Source organism: Lagenorhynchus albirostris, chromosome 10 (genome assembly GCF_949774975.1).
Source record: "Lagenorhynchus albirostris chromosome 10, mLagAlb1.1, whole genome shotgun sequence".
In the NCBI taxonomy this organism is placed as follows: domain Eukaryota; kingdom Metazoa; phylum Chordata; class Mammalia; order Artiodactyla; family Delphinidae; genus Lagenorhynchus; species Lagenorhynchus albirostris.
This window is the reverse complement of record NC_083104.1, coordinates 73,640,481-73,664,333: the sequence shown is the minus strand read 5'-3', so window position 1 is coordinate 73,664,333 and position 23,853 is coordinate 73,640,481. Positions and strand designations below refer to the sequence as shown.

The 23,853-nt window shown below is 34.8% G+C and overlaps 1 protein-coding gene across 5 annotated transcripts in view; it reads left to right on the top strand.

The window, feature by feature from the left end:
- Positions 1–23,853, top strand: part of SUPT3H (SPT3 homolog, SAGA and STAGA complex component) — a 449,170-nt gene that overhangs the window by 86,040 nt on the left and 339,277 nt on the right. The window lies entirely within an intron of this gene.

Here is a 23,853-nt window from a genome sequence, read left to right as displayed (position 1 = left end):
AATAAAAGTAATTTAGAAATGTGATTTTCCCATTTAAATTTTGTGAATCTTCAAATTGTTCACATGCACCTGACTTTAATATCTTCATCTGTGCTAGAGCTGTGTTTAAGATTCTTGATCGAGGTACAGCATAATTTAATGTAATAATTAGAAATTTTTACCAAATCCTAAGTAACTATTTATTCTTTGTGGTGTCTACATGATAAGTACTTTGATCTATTTCTTTTTTAGCATTAAAAAATTTTTTTTTACAGTAACATCTAGCATTTCTAATTTTGAAGTAATTCTCCCAGGAATAACAATTAAACTTGTATTGAATTACCTTGTTGCTTCTCTCTCTCTCTTTTTCTCTCTCTATTTTTTAAATCTTAATTTTGTTCGGTGACTTTTATAAGCTTCCAGAACTAGTATTGAGTGAGGTTGATTCAGGCTCCTGTATGTTTCCCAAATTATACTTTTTTGATTCTAAATAAAATATCGTGGTAGAGTGCCCTGTAACAGGAGAACCTTTGTTAGAATTCTAAGATGAGACAACTCTTTTTCTGAAAGATAATTTTGGGAAGAAAAGAAATTTGATTTATATTTGGGCAAAAGGCATACAAAAGTTCATTTTTAATCACCTTAAGAAGACAAATTTTAACATATTGATATTTCTATCTTCTTCACACATGCATTGTTTTTTTCCTTTAGTGTAGTCTTGTTTTTAACTATTTTCAAGAGATTAATTGATCAAACATAATATCTTGCATGCATAATATATTCAGAACTTCCACTAAAAGAAATGGTGTAATTTTCATTAGATTGCTGCAAGGACCACACAAATTTTATGTGGTTTTTCATGTGACATCATTTGTACTTTTTCTGAAGAATTATTTCCAAAGACAGGAGGTAGAAACCCTAATTTGGTGTGCTTTGCATATTTAAGGATTTTTAAAAATTACTTGACTTTAACCTTAATGTGTTTAAAGGTATTATCAGTATTGCTCAATGTGCAGTCCTTTCTTGCTTACTTGAAAGCTGTGATTGCTAAGAAGACTTACATCCTAGGAGATAGAAAGGTTAAAAAATTATAAAAAATATTTTAAGACCTCATCTACTGAAGTCATGCTAGATGTTACTAAATTAGCCACAACAATTGTTAGTTGCTTATATTCGACGGGACAAAGTTCAGTTTAAGCATTCTCCGTCCATTAACAATTTAGAAAAACTCTACATAGGGCTTCCCTGGTGGCACAGTGGTTGAGAGTCCGCCTGCCGATGCACGGGACGCGGGTTCGTGCCCTGGTCCGGGAAGATCCCACATGCCGCAGAGCGGCTGGGCCTGTGAGCCATGGCCGCTGAGCCTGCGCGTCCAGAGCCTATGCTTCGCAACGGGAGGTGCCACAACGGTGAGAGGCCCGTGTACCGCCAAAAAAAAAAAAAAAGAAAATAAACAAAACTCTCCATAAACAATGGAATGCACATGTTTATTTTTGTGACACCATAAAATGGAATTGAAATTTAATATGGAATGAAACAGATATAAGGTCTTAAGAAAATCTCTAAATGTAATTAGTCATTTAGTATGGTTTTATTAAAATTTATGATCATTTACAGTAAACTGATAATGTTAGGTGTCTATTGTGTGCTTTTTTGTACTGTATGTATTCAGTTCACTTAAAAAATACTGCATTAATCAAAAGAATAAAAATTCTCTTGAGGAAATATACTGGTCTTGAAATAATTGTATGTATGCCAAGGAACACTTTAATTATAGCTATTGTCTTCTCAGCCAAACACTTCATAGGGGAAATTTCAATTCAAATTAATGTAATTAAGATTTTTTTTTTTCTTTCAATAGGTAAGTTTGCCCTGTTTACATTTATTGTTCTGATATAAACATATCAGGTCTTCTCTCACTTAAAAATACTTTTTCTTTTTCTTTTTAAACTGGTTCCTGTATTTTCTATTTCCCCCCTTTTTTCTTTTCTTCCTTTTAAAATTTTGCCTGGAGAACATTTCTTGCAGGGTAGTCTGCTGGTGATGAAATTTCTTAGTTTTTCTTTGTCTGTGAAAGTCCTTAGTATTCCTTCTTTACTTTTAAAGGATAATTTCTCCGGATATAGAATTCTAGGTTGGTTGGTTTTTTCCTTTCAACACTTTAAATATTTCACTTCGTTCTCTTGTTGCTTGCATGGTTTCTGATAAGAAAACTGTTAATTCCTATCCTTGTACCTCTCTATTTTTTTTCTTCTTGCTTTTATCAAGATTTTCTCTGTTTTTTGTTGTTTTGATTTTTGTGTTGTTTCAGTGTGATACACACACACACACACACCCTTCTAGGTGTATTTTATTCTTCTAGATATCCTCTGAGCTTCCTGGATCTGTAGCTTGTCTGTTACTAGTTTGGGAAGATGTTGGCCATTATTATTTGAACTATTTCTCTATTCTCTCTCCACCTTCTGGTGTTCCAATAATGTGTGTGTTATACCTTTTGATATTATTTCACATTTCTTGGATGAACTGTCTGTTTTTGTTTTGTTTTCATACTTATTTTTTGCTCCTTGCATATCAATTTAGGAAATTTCCATAGACCAATCTTCAATTTCACTGATTCCTTTTTTGTCTCTGTTGAGTCTACTGATGAGAGCCCATCAGAGGATTCTTCATTTCCTTTACTGTGATTTCAGTTTCCTTCTTTATCATTTCATTTTGATTCTTTCTTAGAATTTACAGGTCTGCTTATATTACCCATCTGTTCTTACAAGTTGTCTACTTTTTCCATTCGTCATAGTTATTTTATTTTATTTATTTATTTATTCTATTTTATTTCTTTTTTGCTGTACGCGGGGCCTCTCACTGTTGCGGCCTCTCCCATTGCAGAGCACAGGCTCTGTACGCGCAGGCTCACCGGCCCAGCCGCTCCACGGCATGTGGGATCTTCCCGGACCGGAGCACGAACCCGCGTCCCCTGCATCGGCAGGTGGACTCTCAACCACTGCGCCACCAGGGAAGCCCAAATATTGAGTTTTCATTTTTATTCATATCAAGGTATTTTCTAATTTCTCTTGTAGTTTCTTCTTCGACCAATTGGCCGTTTAGGGGCGTGTTGATTAGTTTTGACATATTTATAAATTTTCCAAATTTCTGTCTTTTATTAATTTTACTGACTTCTAATTTTACTTCATTGTGGTTGTGTATGACGTCACCTGTTTAAAATTTGTTTACACTTGTTTTGTGTGGTGCTAGGATATTATCTCTTTTGGAGAATGTTCTATGCAGCCTTGAGAAGAACAAAGTGCATTCTCTTGTTGGTTGGATTGGTCTATAGATGCCTGTAGGTCTAGTTGGTTTATAATGTTGTTAAAGTCTTATATTTTCTTCTCTCTAATTGTTCTATCCACTATTGTAAGAGGAATTTTTTAAGCCATTTTTTTAATTGAAGTATAGTTAATTTACAATGTTGTGTTAGCTTCATGTGTACAGCAAAGTGATTTAGTTACATATATATATATATTCCTTTGCAGATTCTTTTTCATTATAGATTAATACAAGACATTAAATATAGTTCCCTGTGTTATGCAGTAGGTCCTGGTTGTTTATCTATTTTATACATAGTAGGGTATACATGGAGAAAGTAAAAATGTCTTGAATCTTTACAAGTTTGCAGCAGTTAGATTGAATTTTTGCTGAAACTTAGACATTTCTAGGCCCCTGGTTTAGAATTAATAATGTCTTAATACTTTGAGCTTAATAATAAAATTTTAGTTATCAAATATAATGTTAATATAGTGGGAAGCTTTCCCAGTAAAAGGATCCGTGCAATGGTTTTGAAGAAACTGTTTAGTCCCACTTATTACTATTCTTATGTCATTTATTGAGAAGATAATTTGTTTTTCCTTCCTTAACATAGGCTTAATTTTCTTGAGAAAGTTAGCAAATGAAAGAAAAAATGTTGGCTGATGAACTTTTCCCCGTTTTCCTTCACCACAGCAGTTTAAAAATGTGTATAAATACACTTTAGATAAAAGCTGGCTCATTTAGTGATGCAAGTAATATAATGGTGGATAATTTCATTTGTTTAGATGAGGAATTTATTGCAAGGAATTGGACTAGGACTGACATGGCTGGGTCAAGTCTTTCCCTCTAATTCTTATCTTGGTGACTTCCCTTGTAGCCCAGTTAAGCCTTTCACGTATTTCTTACTGGGAGAGCAGGTGTCTGATTGTGATGTTTTGTTTGGCTATTTAGTCAGCTTGATAAGAAACTCTTCTGTTGTTCAGATGAGCTTTTATATAGGTAATCGACGTAAGGATTTTCAGGGGTTTTCTATTTTTCATAAAATAGTGAGGTTTCTATGAACATCTTTGTACCACTGCTCCCCAAGAAGTTAGCAAAAGCTATTACATATTCTTATGCAGTTAATGTTAATTCATTGTTTTATTCATTCAATTAAAATATAGGGACAAAAGACAAATGATCTGTATTATGAAAGACCTAAATAATAAAAATTGACTTATTGTTCAATATACTTATAGGTTTTATAATGATATATTGCCATTCAGTCAACAATACTACTAGAATACTGTCACTTAGCTTAACTTTTTTCTAAATAGGTTTTTTTTTAAAATACATTTGTTTATTTTATTTTTATTTTTGGCTGTGTTGGCTCTTTGTTGCTACCTGCGGGCTTTCTCCAGTTGCGGCTAGTGGGGGCCACCCTTCGTTGTCGTGCGCGGGCTTCTCACTGCGGTGGCTTCTCTTGTTGTGGAGCACGGGCTCTAGGCATGCGGGCTCCGTAGTTGTGGCTTGTGGGCTTTAGAGCACAGGCTCAGTAGTTGTGGCTCACGGGCTTAGTTGCTCTGCAGCATGTGGGATCTTCCCCGACCAGGGATCGAACCCGTGTCCCTTGCATTGGCAGGCGGATTCTTAATCACTGTGCCACCAGGGAAGTCCCTAGGTTAAGTTTTTTTTAAGACACATTGATTTCTGATAGGAATAAATTGAACGTGCAGTGACTGTGATGGCTCTGGCCATAATTTTTTTAGGTAAACCACAACTAATTCATAAAGGGCTGTGGACCCTTTAATACCTACCAGAAGTGGGCAGGCTGTCAATTTGGAAGATTCCATCTAAAACGTATTCCTTTACTTGGCCCTTGAAAAACTCTCCCGCAGTACACTGCATAGAATGTAGTTTATTTATTGAGAAGAAGGAATGGTTGAGTCAACTCACAGGAGATAAATCTGTGGTAGGTGTTACAGGCTGATTTTTAAGCCACACACCATCTCCCTCTTTTAGTTTATTTTACTTGCTAATATGTAAATTTTATTAACGAAGCCAGGAGGGCTCATTCAGAGATATTTTAGACTTCTTTTCAGTGAAGGAAAACGGTACTTTTGTTAGGCATGACAAATTAGTTTTGTCACTGAGTAAGTGCAGAGCTTTTAGGAGGGGATTAAGTTCTTTATATAATCTCTATTAAAACAGGAGAAAAGTAACTATCCAGTGTTAATTTATATTTTTAATAGTTAATTTACAGTGTCAAATGGTTATATCCAGTGTTACCTTCCTTTAGATTAACCAGTAGAAATGAACCTGTTATTTTCAATATCAGTTTTGAGCATCAGTATTAAGCTGCCTTCAATGGAGGGGATCATTGTGTATAACAACATCTAGGTTCCAGCCAAGGCCCAGACCAGGCACCAGAGTAACTAGTTTTTACATGGCTTGATTAAAAAAGAGGAGGCTCCTATGCACTGAAATTTTCTCTTTTAAAATGGGCACATTTCCCAGCATAAATATGATACTTCTATACTAATCAGGATGGAGTCTTATCCTGCAATGGGACTTACATTTTGGGCTTTTCACCACATCATTGCTGTTTTCTATGTGGTCAAAAATAGATACAGAGTAAACCAACCCCAAAAGTCAATTACAGGGTTTTATAGTGATGTACTGTGAAAAATTTGGTCGTGTTTTTCATTATACAGAATGTTCTTTCCAAAGACATAAACAGAAAAAGCACATATGTTTGATTTTAAAAATAACTCTGCTTAGCTCTTTAAAATGATGGAGACATTTTGGATACTTTTAAATGATCAGCATTATAATTACATGATAAACCCTCTTTCTAAAGGCAGGCCTGGCTTGTAATTATTTATTCAATTTCTCCCCCAACCTTAATTTTTTTTTTTTTTGTGAGGGATCAACATAGATGCTTCGAAAGTATTTCCAATATATATTTGAATGATCTGGTAAACTCATCTTATTTTCTAATCTCTTCCCAAGAAGCAAATGCTTATATGTATTATATCATTTTTAGAGCATATATGCTAATTTACAAGTAATATACTATAAAATGTATGCAAAATGAAAACCATTTGTTGATTATGAATTAGTGCTTTATTTAAAATATGATTTATGAAATCTGTTTGCTAATATAGTTGCTAAAGTAATATAAAATAGTACTTAAAGTTGTTTTAAGTTAAACCGTACATTCTTAAGGAAAGCTTATCTAAGCCTCACAGAACCTTAAAGTGAATGCAAAATTTTGTTATAATGTTATTTTATTGGAAGAGAGACTTTGAAGCCTTATATTTAAAATGTTATTTTTTTATTAATGATTATTTGTCATTTTCCAGCTTTAAACTGCAGTTGTGTTTTGGCTGTTTGAAAATGTACAAATAAGTGTTTCATATTTAATGCTTTGGTTCTATAGTTAAGGCTTAATTTTCCATAGCCAGATTTCAGCCTAATGCAAGTCTTGGTTTCTTTGCTTTATTGAAATGGTTGCTTTCTTTGTTATCTAAGTCTTTTACTCACTGACTGACATTATAATTATCCATTTACTCATACAAGTAACACTAGCACAGTAGTAACTGAGTGGTAACTCTTTTTAAACCTGTTAAATTCACTCATTTCTGAGATGGTATAAACAAGAAAATCAGGAGTTTTGTTTCTTTACATATATATTTGTAGTAGACATTTTTGATTCAACTGATTAAGAGTCATTCTTACCTTCTTTCTTTCTGGAAGAGTCCTGATTTTACAAAAAAAATCCTGAATAATCTAAACCAATAATGATGACCCTATTCTTATCAGTAATTGGTTTAGGAAGAGTCATGTGACCCAAACATGGTCTGTGAGATATGAGAAGTCTGAATGGCTCCTTGGGAAGGTTCCCTCACTGTTAAAACAAATTACCTGGAAAAGGCTGCTCCTCTTCCCCTGGATGGAAAACATTGGAACTGCTGCACCATTATAATGTAAGACATTGAGCTGTGAAACCACCCTGCCTGTGTTAGAACCATAGCTTTTCCCTTACTAGCTTTGTGACCGTGGGCACTTTATTTCACCTCTCTGTGTCTCAGTTTTTCTTATTGTAAAAATGGGGCTAATACAGTTGGAACATCAGTCATTAGAGAAAAATCACTATCATCACTAGTAATTAGAGAAATCAAAACCACAGTGAGATACCACTTCATTACCCAGTAGGATGGCTGGAGTCAGAAAGTTAGACAACAGCAAGTATTGGTGAAGATGTAGAGAAACCAGAACCCTCATACACTGAGGGTGGGAATGTAAAATGGGTCAGGTGCTTTGGGAAACAGTATGGCAATTCCTTACATGATTAAACATGGGGTTAACCATATGACCTAGCAATTCCACTCCTAGGTATATACCCAAGAGAACTGGAAACATATGTCAAAACAGAAACCTGTACACAAATGTTTATAGTAGCATTATTCATAATGACAAAAAGGTAGAAACAACTTGAATGTCCCATCAGTGGATGAATGGGTAAATGAAACACAGTGTATCAATACAATGTATTATTTGGCCACAAAAAGGACCTAAGTACCTTTGATACATGCTGCAACATAGATGAACCTTGAAAACATTATGGTAAGTGAAAGAAGCCAGTCACCAAAGACCACATACTACATTATTCCGCTCATATGAAGATCTGGAGTAGGGAAATTTAGAGAGATGGAAAATAGATTAGTGGTTGCTTAGAGCTGTGGGTGGCAGTAGGACAGGGGATGGGAAGTGATAGCTAAAGGTTACAGGGTTTCTATTTCAGGTGATAAAATTGTTCTAAAATTGACTATAATGATGGCTGCCATTGAATTGTACACTTTAAATAAGTGAATTAAGTGATATGTGAGTTATATTTCAATAAAGCTGTTAAACATGGGGCTACCTTATAGCTGTTATAAGAAATAAGTTAATGAGCATAAAGTTCTTTGAATAGTGCTTGGCTCATAGCAGTAACTCAAATAATGATAAGTATACTAAAAATTAATTAAAGCCCCGAGAAGAGCTAGTCAGGAAACAGTATACAGAAGAGAGAAGGTCGTAGAGTTGGAAAGGACTCAGGCTGCCTTGCTTTGGGGCTACTTATGTGATAAAATAAGTTGTGTGATTCAGGTCTGCTTCTTGAAGCTGAAGGCATCTTACTGATACAACACCTTCATTTACTCTATCTCAGTGCATGCTAGCTGTCCCCTTCTCGTTATACTTAGAGGCTTTACCACCTTTGGCCTTTGTATATGCTAATATCTGTATTTTTATTTTGAGTTTGTATGTCATCAATGAATTAAAAATTCTTTGCTTATAGCATGGGCTATGTTTTAAATTTTAATGTCCTTTATATTGCTGAGCACAAGACTGTGGTTGCTAATAGTTTGTGGTTAATCATTTGTTAGTAAGAGAAAAGGAAGTGACTTCTAGGTTTTCTTGGCATAATCTTAACTGACTTTTTATTTTTGTAGAGTAATATACTTTATTATGAAAGCCATCTTTCTCATTATATTTTTTAGTTAGTGGAAAATAATCAGTTTCAGTTGCAACAGAATGACCTATATTTAAACTAAGCAGCATCAAAAAACTGTATATAACAGCTTATAGACACCAAATCATGATTCTTCTCTAGGATGTGTCTGTTTGTAGTCATGATTTTATGGTTAATATGCAACTACAGTAACTGCCATAAAATTGACTTATTTTTGGATGCTCATTTCCTCTGCTTCTGTCTTGCGCTTGTCAGCACTTCATGATTGAAGCCTCTCTTTGCAGATTTAATACAACCTGAGTTCCTATTTAGATTATGATTGAAGTAGAAAAATGTTTAAAATGCTAGTAGTTACCTGCCCCAGCCCTTTACCTCAGTTGCTATATAGAGAGGAAGTTGTTGTTGTTGGTTCCTGATCATAAAAGTAGTACATACTCATTGACAGAAAAAATGCAGATGTATTTTTTAAAGGTACAAAATACTAGTAAACTCAGCATTTCAAAATAATTTCTATTGTTTGGTATATATTGCTCAAATATTGATATAGGTATAGGTATAAATGTGTGTGTGTGCATACACAGAGAGAAAGAGAGAGAGAGAGTTTCAGTGCTTACATTTAGTTTTTTTTTTTTTTTTTTTTGCGGTACGCGGGCCTCTCACTGCCGCGGCCTCTCCCGTTGCGGAGCACAGGCTCCGGACGCGCAGGCTCAGCGGCCATGGCTCACGGGCCCAGCTGCTCCGCGGCATGTGGGATCTTCCCGGACCGGGGCACGAACCCGCGGCCCCTGCATCGGCAGGCGGACTCTCAACCACTGCGCCACCAGGGAAACCCTACATTTAGTCTTGATTGTGAGTTGGGGATGGCATGGGGGCAGATGAAGAAGTGGATTAACTAAAATTTAAAACTTGACTGCTCATTTATGCTCTTTTCTAGGAGTTTACTTCAAACTGCCCAGTAGTGCTTGGTAATTAGGTAGTCAGCAAATTATCCCTGAGTACAAAATGTTTGTGACTTCTAGATCCCGACACTTGCTTCAAACAGACTAATTTCTTTGTGAATTATTTATTTCTTACTCATTTTAAAAAAATAGAGATGTTTATATTCCCTTATTGAGTTATAAGAACTCCATGTATTAAGGGAAGGTCTTTAAACCTTCACAGTTTGTAATCCAAAGCTTTATTAGTTTATTATTTGAAATAATAAATTTGCATGTTTATCATATGATCTTCATTCAGAAGTTTTAAAATCTATATGTCAATATAACATTTTTTTAAAATTAATTTATTTTGGCTGTGTTGGGTCTTCGTTGCTGCGTGTGCGGGCTTTCTCCAGTTTCAGCGAGCGGGGGCCACTCTTTGTTGCAGTACGCAGGCTTCTCACTGCGGTGGCTTCTCTTGTTGTGGAGCACAGGCTCTAGGTGCGCGGGCTCCAGTAGTTGTGGCACACGGGATCAGCAGTTGTGGCTCGCGGGCTTATTTGCTCCGTGGCATGTGTGATCTTCCCGGACCAGGGCTCGAAACTGTGTCCCCTGAATTAGCAGGTGGATTCTTAACCACTGTGCCACCAGGGAAGTCCCACATATAACATTCTTATCTGTGGTTTTCTGACTTTGGCTCATGGTTGGTGAATACTCTCGATAGCATTAGTATTTAAAGTCACCTCATAGCTGATATGAATATCTCATTGAAGATGGTAGGCTTACATGTTGGCATTTTTGGTCCTTTTTAATGCTCATTAGACCTTGAACCAGTTCTCCCAGGAATAATCTATAGGATTTAGAATATTTGGTTTCTTGGCTTGTTTTCCTGTGTTCTGATACATTATCCCTGATTTTCTTCTCTTCTTCATAACCCCAATCCTGGTTACTTACTAATGTCCGTCCTGTTACTTGCCACTAAATATGACTGGCATACAATAGAATGGTAGGAAATTTTTTTTTTTTTTTTTGCGGTACGCGGGCCTCTCACTGTTGTGGCCTCTCCCGTTGCGGAGCACAGGCTCCGGACCGCGCAGGCTCTAGACGCGCAGGCTCAGTGGCCATGGCTCATGGGCCTAGCCTCTCCGCGGCATGTGGGATCTTCCCGGACCGGGGCACGAACCCGTGTCCCCTGCATCTCAAACACTGCGCCACCAGGGAAGCCCGGTAGGAAATATTTTTGTATGGAGAAATAAACTTCCTGAACTGGTTTAAGAGTCACCTCTTCCGGTATACCTTTTCTGAGAGCGCCCCCCTTTTTTGGTGCCTATTTGTATTATACCTTAGAACTTTTAATCCTTTCTAATTTATATGGTTAAGTGTCTACTCTGCCATTTCCAGATCTGAAATTCCACTGGAGAGAACTTTGAGCACCAGAACAGTGCTTGCCATATAGTAGAAAATGACAAATATTGAACTGAACTGATAAGCAAATTGAGCAGAAAGACAGCATAGAGACAACTGGCAAATACCATTTTTCCTTGAATCTGTGTTGTTTCATTATTTCAGTAGAAGTATATGAACACATAGAAGCTGAACACATATTCAGATGAAAGTATAAAATTTCATTTTAAAATTGTGTGTAAATGAGTTTTGGACCAGAACAACATCAACTGTAGAATTAAATCAGAAGCTTCTTCTCCTTATTAACTGTGATCTTGGACAAGTTAATTAACCTGTCTCATCATAATTTCCTGTCTTAAATAGAACTAACACCTGTTGATGAGGATTGAGCGAGATGTCTATAGTACAATATTATGGCACACAGTTGAGAATAAGTAAATATTTGCATGTTGTTGTGATCCAGTTTCCTTTTGGACCTAGAGCTAAATTTGGGCATGTCCCTTCATCTTCCAGTCAGTTGACGTTTTTTTTTCCTTCATTTCCAGTCCTTACCTCCCTCCCCCATATGATATTTCTTTATTTAAACATAATTTATTGAAATAGAATATTTGAGATAATGGTCTGATTATGTTCTCTTTTAGATAATCTTTATTATCTCAAAGCCCTGTCTTTTACACTTAAGAAAAGTTAATATCTAAATCTTTGGAGACCAATATAGCCTAGTGGAAGTAACACTATAGTTTATCATCGTGGTAATTCATTCGATTAACCTGGCTTTTGTCAGTGGTAAAATGAAGCCTTCTGCCTTGACATACCTGTGTGAGGTATGTGGAAGTACTTTGAACTTCTTAGAGAAATAATTATTATAATTATTATAATTATATAATAATTATATTCAGTTTCATGAATATCAGATGGTGATACTTTATTGAAGCATATCATTTTCTACTTGAAAAGTTCATCTTTTCTATCAAATCTATCCATTTAAATTTCCCAATTTCAGCGTACTCTATTATAAAGAGGATTTTTTGGGACTTGAAAATTCTGTCACTGGCTTGCTGTTCTGATGGAAACTGACAGGCATAAATTTCTGTATAGTGAACTGTACATGGGGATTACCCACAGCAAATTTTTAATCTTACTCTGGCTTTCTGCTGGCATTGAGCACTTTTCTTGGCAGCTTTCCTTCATAGTCATTTAGTATCCACTTAAAGAAGAGACTAATTTCAGCATTCATTTTAGAAAAACATAATTTAGATGTTAACTATTGTTGAAAGATAAACATGAATTCTAAAGCCAAGTGAGAATGGAATACATACCATACATTTCAGATCATTTGTGTATACTTTTCAAATCATTTGACATAGGTTTTGAGTTGCAGTCATTCTCTCTTAAAAGTCTGAGGCCTTTCTCCCACTATTTTCTAGCTATTATTGTTGCTATTGACAAGTCTCATGTCATTCAGCTCTAGGAGCCTTTATATGTGACCATTTTTTCCCCCCTAACTCTTGACACTTTTAGGATCTTTTCTTTATCTTTTGTATTCTGATATTTTATGACAATGTTGGTATGATATGGGTCTTTTTTCATCCACTTTGCTGGGTACTCTTATCTTTCAGGTTTAAAAAATTTTCTTGAATTATTGTTTTCAAGAAAATTTAGAAATAATAGAAAATATTTAGAAATAATAGAAAACTATTGTTTTCTATAGAGCAAAATTTCTTATTTCGATTAAGTCCAATTTATCGATTTTTCCTTTTATGTATTATGCCTTTGGTATTGTATCCAAGAACTCTGCCTATCTGAAGATCACAAACATTTTTTCCTGTTTTGTTCTAAGAGTTTGAAAGAGTTCTTGTTTTACGTTTAAGTGTATTTTGAATTAATTTTATATGAGTTGTGAAGTATGGGTTAAGATTGACTTTTTTCCTGCTTACAGACGTTCAGTTGTTCGAACACTATTTGTTGACAAGTCTGTCATTTCTCTATCGGATTGCCTTTACACCTTTCTGGGTAATCAATTGACCATACTTGTGTGGGTCTATTTCTGGACCCTTTTTTTCTGTTTCATTGATATTTGAGCCTAGCCTTTCTCCATTACTGTACCATCTTGATTACCATAGCTTTATAGTAAGTTCAAAAATCTCTTAAGATGAATTCTCCAGTGTTCTTCTTTTATAATTTTTTTTGGCTATTCTAGTTTCCTTACCTTTCTCTATGACATTTAAAAGTGGCTTGTCTATTTCTATAAAAATTTCTGTTGAGATTTTGATTGAGTTTGCCTTAAAACTATAGATCAATTTGGTGATAATTGTTACCTTAACTGTACTGAATCTTCCAACCCCAAATGATACTTAAATGTTGAACCAGCCTTGCATTCCTGGGATGAATCATACTTGGTTGTGATGTACTGTTGTTTTTATGTATTGCTTGCTGGATTCAATTTGCTAATATGTTGTTGAGGATTTTTGTGTGTGTGTGTGTGTGTGTGGTACGCAGGCCTCTCACTGTTGTAGCCTCTCCTGTTGCGGAGCACAGGCTCCGGACATGCAGGCTCAACGGCCATGGCTCATGGGCCTAGCCGCTCCACAGCATGTGGGATCTTCCCGGATCGGAGCAGGAACCTGTGTCCCCTGCATCGGCAGGCGGACTCTCAACCACTGCGCCACCAGGGAAGCCCCCTGTTGAGGATTTTTGATCTATGTTCATGAGGGATACTGATCTGTAATTTTCTTTTCTGTATTGGTCTTTTCTGGTTTTGGTATCAGGGTAATGCTGGCTCCGTAAATGAATTGGGAAATGTTTCTCCTCTTTTGTTATTTGGGAGAGAAATTGTGTGGATTCAATGTTATGTCTTCCTTACGTGTTGGGTAGAGTTCCCCATTGAAACTATGGCATGTGAGATCTTCCCAGACCAGGACTCAAACCCGTGTCCCCTCCATTGGCAGGTGGATTCTTAACCACTGCACCACCAGGAAAGCCCTAATATATGCATTTAATGCTATACATTTCCCTCTTAGTAGTGCTTTGTTGTGTCCCACAAATTTTGTTTTGTTTTATTTACATTTTCATTTAGGTAAAAGAATTTCTCAATTTCCTTAAGACATCATTTTTGACCCATGAATTGTTTAGAAGTTTGTTTCATAATATCTGATTATTTGGGAAGATTTTCCAGTTATCTTTCTTGTACTGATTTCTAGTTTAATTTACTTGTGGTCAGAGAATATATGTTGTAAGATTCAATTCTTTTATACCTGTTAATATTTGTTTTATGACCTTGAATATGGTCTGTATGGATGAGTTTCCACGTGCATTTGGAAAAAAAATGTGTATTTTAGGTCATGTTGTTTGGTGGTGGTCTTCAGGTCATACATATCCTGCTAATTTTGTATCATCTTGTTTTATTGGCTACTTGAGAAGAGTGTGTTGAATTGCTCATCTGTATGAATGGATTTGTCTATTTCTCCTGTGAGTTTAATCAGTATTTGCTTTATGTGTTTTAATGCTCTGTTATTAGGTGCATACATATTTAGGATTGTTATGTCTTTATGATGAAGTACTGTTCTTATTTATTCCTTGTAATTTTTCTTGTTTTGAAGTCATTTTGTATGATATTAATTCAGTCACTCATTTCTCTTGATTACTGTTTACATTTTAGGTCTTTTTTCATCCTTTTACTTTAACCCATCCATATCACTTTATTCAAGCTGGGTTAAGCCTTCCTTTTTTCTTTTTGATGCCTTCATCTATTTAATGGATTAGGAAGAAACTTGTCTTTTTGTACCCATAAATGAAGTAAAAGAGATGTTTGGAGATTAACAAGGAATTGAGGTTATTATGGATTTTATTTTTATTTTATTTTATTTTACAACCACTAGATATGGTTGTAATTAGATTGCACCACTGGACCACAGTCCAGTAAAGTAGTAAAAAGAATGAGAAAGTTCCTTCTAAGAGCAGTTACCAGGTTTTCTATTCTGAAGCTTGGTTGCAGGCTTTTTAGCACTCTCCATCCCTAGGATCCCTAAGCAAAATAAGCAGTGTCAGTTCTCACTGACAATTTGAAGTGCAGGCAGAGGGCTAAGAGCATTATGAGTAATATCTAGATGTTTGGGGCATATGGTTTTGGTGTTAAATAAAGTTTGCAGGAAATCTATAACCTTTTCTTTCTCTCCTGGTGCTCTGTAATTTCTTTAACATTAGCATTAAAATAATCACATTAGGTTCAGCTTAGAGCCTGTGTCTGCCTTTATATCTGTTCTCTTTCATCTGCACTCCCATATATTTTATACAGCTTTGTGGAATTAATTTTTCTGGGAATATACACACAAATCACAAAAATATGTTATAATAACATATTCTTCTGTGTTTTTGGAAATGGAACTTTAGATTTTCAAATGCAAATCTCAGTGCTTATATACTAATTGTATAGGGAAATAATTTCCCTGGTCTTTACTTTGTCTAGAATCTTTATCAAGGGTATCTACAAAGTAAATTATCCATAATCTTTCTCTAGATTATCTCATCTTTTCAATTTAATTAATAACATTGATATTCTCATGACAAATTTATGTCTTTGCTCTATACTTCTTTCCTGATTTACACAGGTTGTTATATCTAACTGCCTACTTGATATCTTCATTTGGATGTTTAATAGTTTAAAACAACATCCTTGATTCTTTCTACCAAACATTTTTCTTTTGTACTTTTTTCATCTCAGTTTGATGTCAAACTCCTTAGCATAATTCTTAATTGTTCTCTTTCCCTTATTCTCTAAATCTACTTAAAAACAAGTCCTCTCACCTGTATCTTCAAGATATGCTTAAATCAGGCTACTATTCCCTAACTCTAGAACTTTCTACATATAAATATTTCCACTTCTTTTAAGATTCAGCAGAGGATAGTGGTTAAGATCATAGACAAGGGAGTCAGACTACGTGCAGTTACAGTTCTAGTTTTATGATATCCTAGTTGTGATCTTTGGCATGTTTTTTTAATCTGTCTGTAATCCTTAGTGCTTAGAACAGTGTTGGCACATAGTAGAAGTGAAATTAAATATTTTTTGAACGATTGACTGATTCAGTGAATGAAACAAAATAAAACAAATTCTGTACAGTCATTTTCTAGACAGTACAGGCTTGGAATCTGGGAAGTTTTTACTCATTGTTTCCTTAAATATATTTATAATTGGAGGGGAATGTGAGACTCTCACATTTTATTACTTTCTCTTAAAATTAAAGAGAATGAATGAAGACAGAGTTAGGAAAAGAACTCACATCTTTTGACTGTTTTTTCTTTTCACTATTACACATTTCTTTCCTGAAGTATGTGGTGATGGTGGTGGTGGAGGCTGAGATCCCAGTACAGTGTTTTGGTTTCATACAACATAATAGCATCATGTTTTTCTATTTTATTTTATTTTTGGCCACACCGCACAGCTTGTGGGAGTTTAGTTCCCCAACCAGGGATCTAACGTGGGCCCTCGGCACTGAGAGTGTGGAATCCTAACCACTGGACCGCCAGGGGATTCCCATGTGTTCCTATTTTAAATTCACATTACTTTTTATTTTTACATCCTGGTAGGAGTTAAAGTAAATATTTTTTCTTTATTCTAAAGAGTAAATGCTTTTTGTAATTTGGAGAAAATTAACCAGGGAACTGATAACTTTAACTTAGTTGCAGAGTTATACTCTATTTTCTGTTTTGATCATATATATAAATATATATAAATAAATATATATAAATATATATAGCACTTATTTAGATAATATTTTCATGTCAACTTAATCACTGTAAAACATTGCCCTTTCCTTCGTGATAAAATAGTTGTCTTTTTGGAAAAGATTTTTGAATTTCTCAAACAGAAAAATTTACATTTTTGCTGAATGTTATATATTGAAAATCTGTCTTACCCTATCTTAGTTGTCATACTTCATGATCAGGAGAAGTCACGATGTGAGTACCATGCTTTTGGACCTCCCATATAGGATGGTGCTTTGGAGTCATTGTACTACACAGATTGACGGTTGATGAGAAGCGTAAATTTAGATTTTGTCATGACCTGTATTCTTGCCTGATCCTTATCCTTATTGTTTTCCGAAGGGTTAATATCTCCTTTTTCTAGCCTAGGCCTCACAATGAAATACTTTATGCTATAACAAAGTCTATTATAATGGGGTTCAGTGTAGATCACTGTATAGTTAAGGTTAATGTAAAAACTCTTCATTAGTTTGGAATTTAATGATAGTTTTCTACTTTTGAGTAGTTATATTTCAGAAGTCCACTTGTAATGATCAGGGACTTAAATGTAAGAGCTAAAACTGTTAAGACTGTTGGAAGAAAACACAGGGGAGCACCCTCAAGACACTGAATTTGACAGTGATTTCTTGGATATGACACCAAAAGCAACAAAAGAAAAAATAGGCAAGGTGGACTTCATCAAAATTAAAACCTTTTGTACACCAAGGGACACTATCAAGAGAGTGAAAAGGCAACCCACAGAGTGGAAGAAAATATTTGCAAGTCATATATTTGATAAGAAGTAAATATGCAGAATATATCAAGAATTCCTAGAGCTCAGCAACATAGAAGCAACCCAATTAAAAAATGGGCAAAGGACTTGAATAGACATTTCTCTCAAGAAGATATACAGATTACCAACAAGAATATGAAAAAATGCTCAACATCACTAATCATCAGAGAAATGTAAATCAAAACCACAACGAGATACTACCTCACAACCATTAGGACGGCTATTAACAGCAACAACAGCAACCACAAAAAAAGAGAGAGAGAAAAGAAAAGAAGCCTTGGCAAGGCTGTGAAGCAGTTGGAATGCTTGTGCACTGCTGGTAGGAATGTAAAATGGTACAGTTGCTGTGGAAAACAGCATGATGGTTCCTCAAAAACTAAAAATAAATTACTGTTTCTAAGAAGTTACTTCTTTTCCCTAATAATATTTGGATTAGTATCTACAAACTTTTTTCTCAGAAGTGATGCTCCTTGAGCCTTGCAGGTTTCAGAAGAGTTTATTCTGGATTTTGGTAATGTTGGGTGAAAAGACATAATTATATAGAGGATGTGAAGTAGTTTGTCCTTTACCAGTAATTTAAACTTTTCAGACATTACTACTGTTGCTAAGTATTTATAAGGAGAAATTTTTAGTTTTTAGCCATTTAGTTGATCACTGTTATGTTTTTTTCCCCAGGGTCTTTCTTTCCTTTCTGTCTTTCTAATCTAATTTCTGTGTCCTTTTTTTAAATCTGAAGAAAATTCCCAAGGGAGATATTTTCCTGTTGGGGAGGTTAGGGAAGAATTTTGCAAGATGTCTGGTTTATTTGGCTGTTATATTTTATTAAGAAGACCTTTGTATTATATTGAACTGTTTTTAGGGGTTTTAAGAACATGAAACTATTCAGTTTTATACAGATTTGTTGTAACCTAGAGAAGCCTCCAATCAGCGGAGATCTCCTTGGAAAACTTATCATTTAAATGAAGAATATTATAAATTGGTTAGAAAGGTAGTAACTTGATATCTAGCTATAATTTGTTTACACTTTCAAAGTCTTTAAGTATAATAATTTTAAATTGTTATGCTGTAGAGGTAGTGATTAAGCTAGGTAAACAAAGAGAACAAAATATATAGTATTTCTACCAAAGATTAAGAAAGTCCCAGTAATTGTTTAATTTGAAAATAAGTATTCAGTCCAGTAAAAAATAAGAAACTTGGGCTTCCCTGGTGGCGCAGTGGTTGAGAGTCCGCCTACCGATGCAGGGGACACGGGTTCATGTCCCGGTCCAGGAAGATCCCACATGCTGCGGAGCGGCTGGGCCCGTGAGCCATTGCTGCTGAGCCTGTGCATCGGGAAGAAAAAAAAAAGAAACTTGAAGTAATATACCTGCTTTTATTCAACAACTTTGATGTAGCTTACCAAAAGATTAAAGTATTTTAAACAGTTGAACAAAACATTACCATTTACTCAGTAATGTATTTTATGCAAGAGTTGAGTATACATAGGTAGCATTTTAAAAGAAAATGTTTGGAGTTTTTATAGGTTCACGAAGAGAATATTTGCTATAACTTCATAGCTTTTTTAGAATCTGGTACATATGTAGAGAATATCTTTCAAGGAGTGCCCAGCCATTTTTTTTAAACAATAAGAAATATTTGAGATTATGTCTTTTTTTTTTTTAAGTGATGTCTCTGAGTCTCAGAATAAAGGGCAACTATCTTGAATGTAACTTACGGTTTCAGCCATACTGTTAGATTTACTGGAAAGCAACACATTTCTCCCTAGGGTAACTGTTGGTATAGTGTAGTGTGAAGAATGTGGGCTTAGAGTCAATCTGGAATTTGAATGAAGTTTTAGCTAGTTACTAGTTGTGTATTTTTGGAATAGTTGAGGTGTTCAGCTTCAGTTTTTTCATATTCAAAGTGTGGCTGATGATGTTATCAAGGTTGGAGGCTGTTTAGGAAGAATAAATGACATAATACGTATGAAGTATTTAGAACACCATCTATGTCTGGAACATAGTAAGTGCTCAGTACATGTCAAATATTGTTATTTTGTTGTAACCAAATACATGGCTCATATTTATATATTTCTCATTCTGTGTATTATCTGATTAGGAGACCATATCACCTCTCAGAATGAAAAATTCACCTAAGTCAGAAAACTGCTCTTTCAGTGTAAGTTGATTTATACTTCTCCTAGGAGAAATAATGATTTCTAAAGGCTTTTAGCCCCTCCTCTGATACATACAGAGTCCCAAGAAGTTCATTAAATAAGTAGTTACTTCAGTGAAAATACTTATTACAATAATAATAAGTAAAAGTTAAAAAAAATAAAATCAGTAATATTTTTTAAAACTTACTCTTTTTAAAATTCATGACTTTCATACAACAGGATGCTATAATTTTATTTATTTATTTATTTTTTGGTGGTACGCGGGCCTCTCACTGCCGCGGCCTCTCCCATTGCGGAGCACAGGCTCCGGACGCGCAGGCTCAGCGGCCATGGCTCACGGGCCCAGCCGCTCCGTGGCATGTGGGATCTTCCTGGACTGGGGCACGAACCTGTGTCCCCTGCATCAGCAGGCGGACTCTCAACCACTGCGCCACCAGGGAAGCCCAGGATGCTATAATTTTGATTTTACATATTTTTTTAAATGTGAGTATTCATCCTAATACATTTTAGAGTGTTTGTTAATTCACTGATTCAAATAAAATACTTTTGTGCAGGATTATTTCTTTTCAGTGTCATAAGCTTATGCAATGGAGGCTGACAAGTAAGGCTGGAAGCTTCCGGACAACTAGGAACAGCTGATGTTTCAGTTTGAAGGCTGTCTGGCAGGAAGGGCCTATGTCCCAGTCAAAGGCCATCAGGTGGGAGAATTTTTTGTTATTTGTAGGAGGGTCAGCCATTTGTTCTGCTGAGGCCTTCGCCTGATTGCATGAAACCCACCTGCATTATGGAGGACGTTCTGCTTTTTACAGTCTACCGATTTATATGTTAATCTCATCACAGTACCCTCACAGAAACACCCAGAATTAAATATCTGGGCACCCCCGGTACATTCAAATTGACACATAAAATTAACCATCATAGAAGATAAGCAGAAAATAATAAAAGCAAACTCCATTGACTTGACTTACTGGTTTTACTTGAGGAACAGCTGGAAGGTGATTTATTTGTAGAGGTCACTCCTTCATATGTGCTTTTGCCATGGCGTTGCTCTTACTGTGTGTTTTCAAATTGTCAGAGGCTTAATATGTACTTTGAGTGTAGATACTTTGTTTTGCTGTAGCTTTTCTTCCCCATCCACCTTATTTTGATTAAAAAAAATAGAAAAGATTTTTTATTTTTTGGAATATATTCTTTACGCCCACCAAGTCTCCACCATCCTATCTGAAAACATTAGCCATTCTAAAGTGCTCTGTAATTTCTGTGTGTTTTTAAAAAATTTGTCCGGGCAGACAAAATGGTAAATTAAGGAATAGTTACTGTTAAGTTACTTGGTGACTTACCCAGTACCTGTATCTTTGTCTTTCTTTTATTTCTTACCTTTGTCTCTCACTGTTCGTAGCATAAATCTACCAGGTGGCTCTTGGTATCTTACCTCTCTAGAAAACCAGTTGTGATCTGGGAATGCAACAGGTGTCTGGTCCATCTTTCCATTACCTAATTTTATATATAAGTTTCAAATCTGAAAGACAAAATGGAAACTGAAAGCAAAATATAAATATTCTTTTTCTTGGAATCAGTCTAAAACTAACAGAAAAACCTAGTAATTGAAATTCCATAAATTTTATTTTTTTAATGAGTAGTATCTTGTTTTCTGGTAATCATTTGTGTATTTTAAAGGCTGAGATCTAGAGCTGAGTTAAATAACTTAAGCATAGTTTTGAAGGGATAAGCACATGAACTTCATAGGGTTAAGGAATTCATCAAATTAACATCTTACAAATACTGACTTTCTGAGAGGAAAGAGAATTTTTTTCCTAGGATATCTAATACAAGTAATTTTTTGTAACTATTTTCTAGAAATTCTTCTGCCATGAAGACATCATTGTAGTCTCCTTCAATCACTGAATTGCCTTTTAAATGTGACTAGAATATGAACCTATTTTTATGATGTAAGAATTTTGGCTTCTTGGAATAACTGTATGGATATAGAATGTGGAACTGTCCTTGGATTGCTTTACTTTGAATGGATATTTTCTTTCACTATTCCCTTTTCAGTTAATTAAATAGGCTTTATGATAGTGCAAGTGGAGAGTATTTTCAGTATTCTTTAATTTCATAGACTACAAATCATTAAAGAGATCAAAAATTTGAAAATGTGTTAAGCCTCTTTTACCAGCATATTGAATCATTATGCACACTTTGTTCTTTTTTCCTGTATATGAGTAAACAAAGTTTTATATATATATAAACTCATATATACATATATATATATGAGTCATAGGGTATCCTTGATGGTAGAAAACTAGAACAATTTAGCTGCCTTAAAACAGGAACATTTTCTGCAACAGAATTTACAGTTTTAATACATTCAACTCAAAGATGTTATTATTTCCTGGATTTGATATATCTGTTGTGAAATTGTAGCAGTAGTATGTAGGACTATTGAGAGGATAAGGTTAGTTAATACATGTAAAAGGCATGGTTCTTGGTAGTTTTAAGTGCTCAGTAAATCTAGTACTTACTGTCACATATCTGAAGAGTACTTTGATATATTGAAGTCTTTTGAGGATGATAGTATTTAGGTTAGTTTTCTTTCCTGTAATGGATTTATGCTCCCTCTCCAATTGTGCTAAACAGTTTGCTTCACACTAGTCATCTATTATGTAAAATAGGGAGTTTTTTAGTTGTGTATTTTAGTTTCACTAATAAACCACTATAGCCATGTGGAAAGGGGGAGGGAAAGCTGTATGTCTGTGTGTCTTTTGGGAATGTGTCTGATATGTGGGTATAGTAAGGTTTTCATACATATTTAAAAGTATGATGAGGATCAAATATATTAAAATTGTTGCAGCTTCTGTGAAAAAATGGAGTTGCAGTATGCATTCTTAATGAATGACCTGAGATAAACTTTCAAGATATTATCAGGGTTGGAAAAAAGTATACTAGCTAAGCACCTATTTAGTGATGAGGAAGAGGGTGGTAGGGGAAAAAAGATAGTGGTAAATTCCAACCAGCTAATCTCTCTTCATATTTGAAATGGATACAAACATTTTTACGTTTTAATTTTAACAAATGGTAAAACACTTAGTGACTGCAGCTGGGGTTGGTATTGACAATATGATTGAATAGGTCTTAGTGTGCTTTGATGTTGAACCTCAGCCTTGAAAATTAAGGCATATAAGAAATTCCATAATATGTAGACTAAATCAGGTAGCTATTTTTGCCTAAATGTCCTTTTGGCTTTGTAGTAAAGAACATAAAAATCCCTTTTCAGTTGATTATTAAAAAGTGTTTAAAAATAAACTAAACAGTTGGGAAGTTGTATGTGTTCAAAAAGATACATAATTATGAATAACTTTTTGCTCTTTCCTCATTCAAAATTTACTGTAATGTTAATGATAGACATTATAATAAGTAAATTTTGTTGCCTGTATTAATACTCTGTAAAATTTGGTATACTTTTAATTAACTGTTATATCCCTATTTGTCCTTTCGTGAAATGATGATAACATATAGAGATTTAATTTATTTGAGATTAATTGGTGCCAAGATGCTATATAGTGTGAAGTGTCAGTACTTTTTTCGTTTTTTGATAGTAAACTCTGTATGTGGGTGGTGGCAGAACCACACAGGGAGAAACATTTTTTTCACTGTGTCATAGTTGGTTCTGCTCAAACCATGAGATACTGTAGATCCTTTAATAATCCCATTGAGAGAATTTCATGCTATTTAGGGGGAGTACTTACATATGGGTAATGACAACATTTTAAATTAGGCTATACAATGGGAACGGGAAAGCTTCAGAAATAGTGGATGGTAAGAATGATGTTGATTAATTTTAAGAGGACATATTTACATTTTATATGACTACATATTATGTTTGATTTTGAATCCTTAAATGAATTTTAACTGAAAAGATACTACCTTTGATTCTTTGTGGAATTTGGTTCAAGAAATGTGTTTTTGGTGGATTATCAGTTATGTGTCCTAAACTTAGTGTATACATATTATATACTTTTCAACTCAAATATTTAGGCATATTTTATTATGATTTTTTCATGTAATTTAA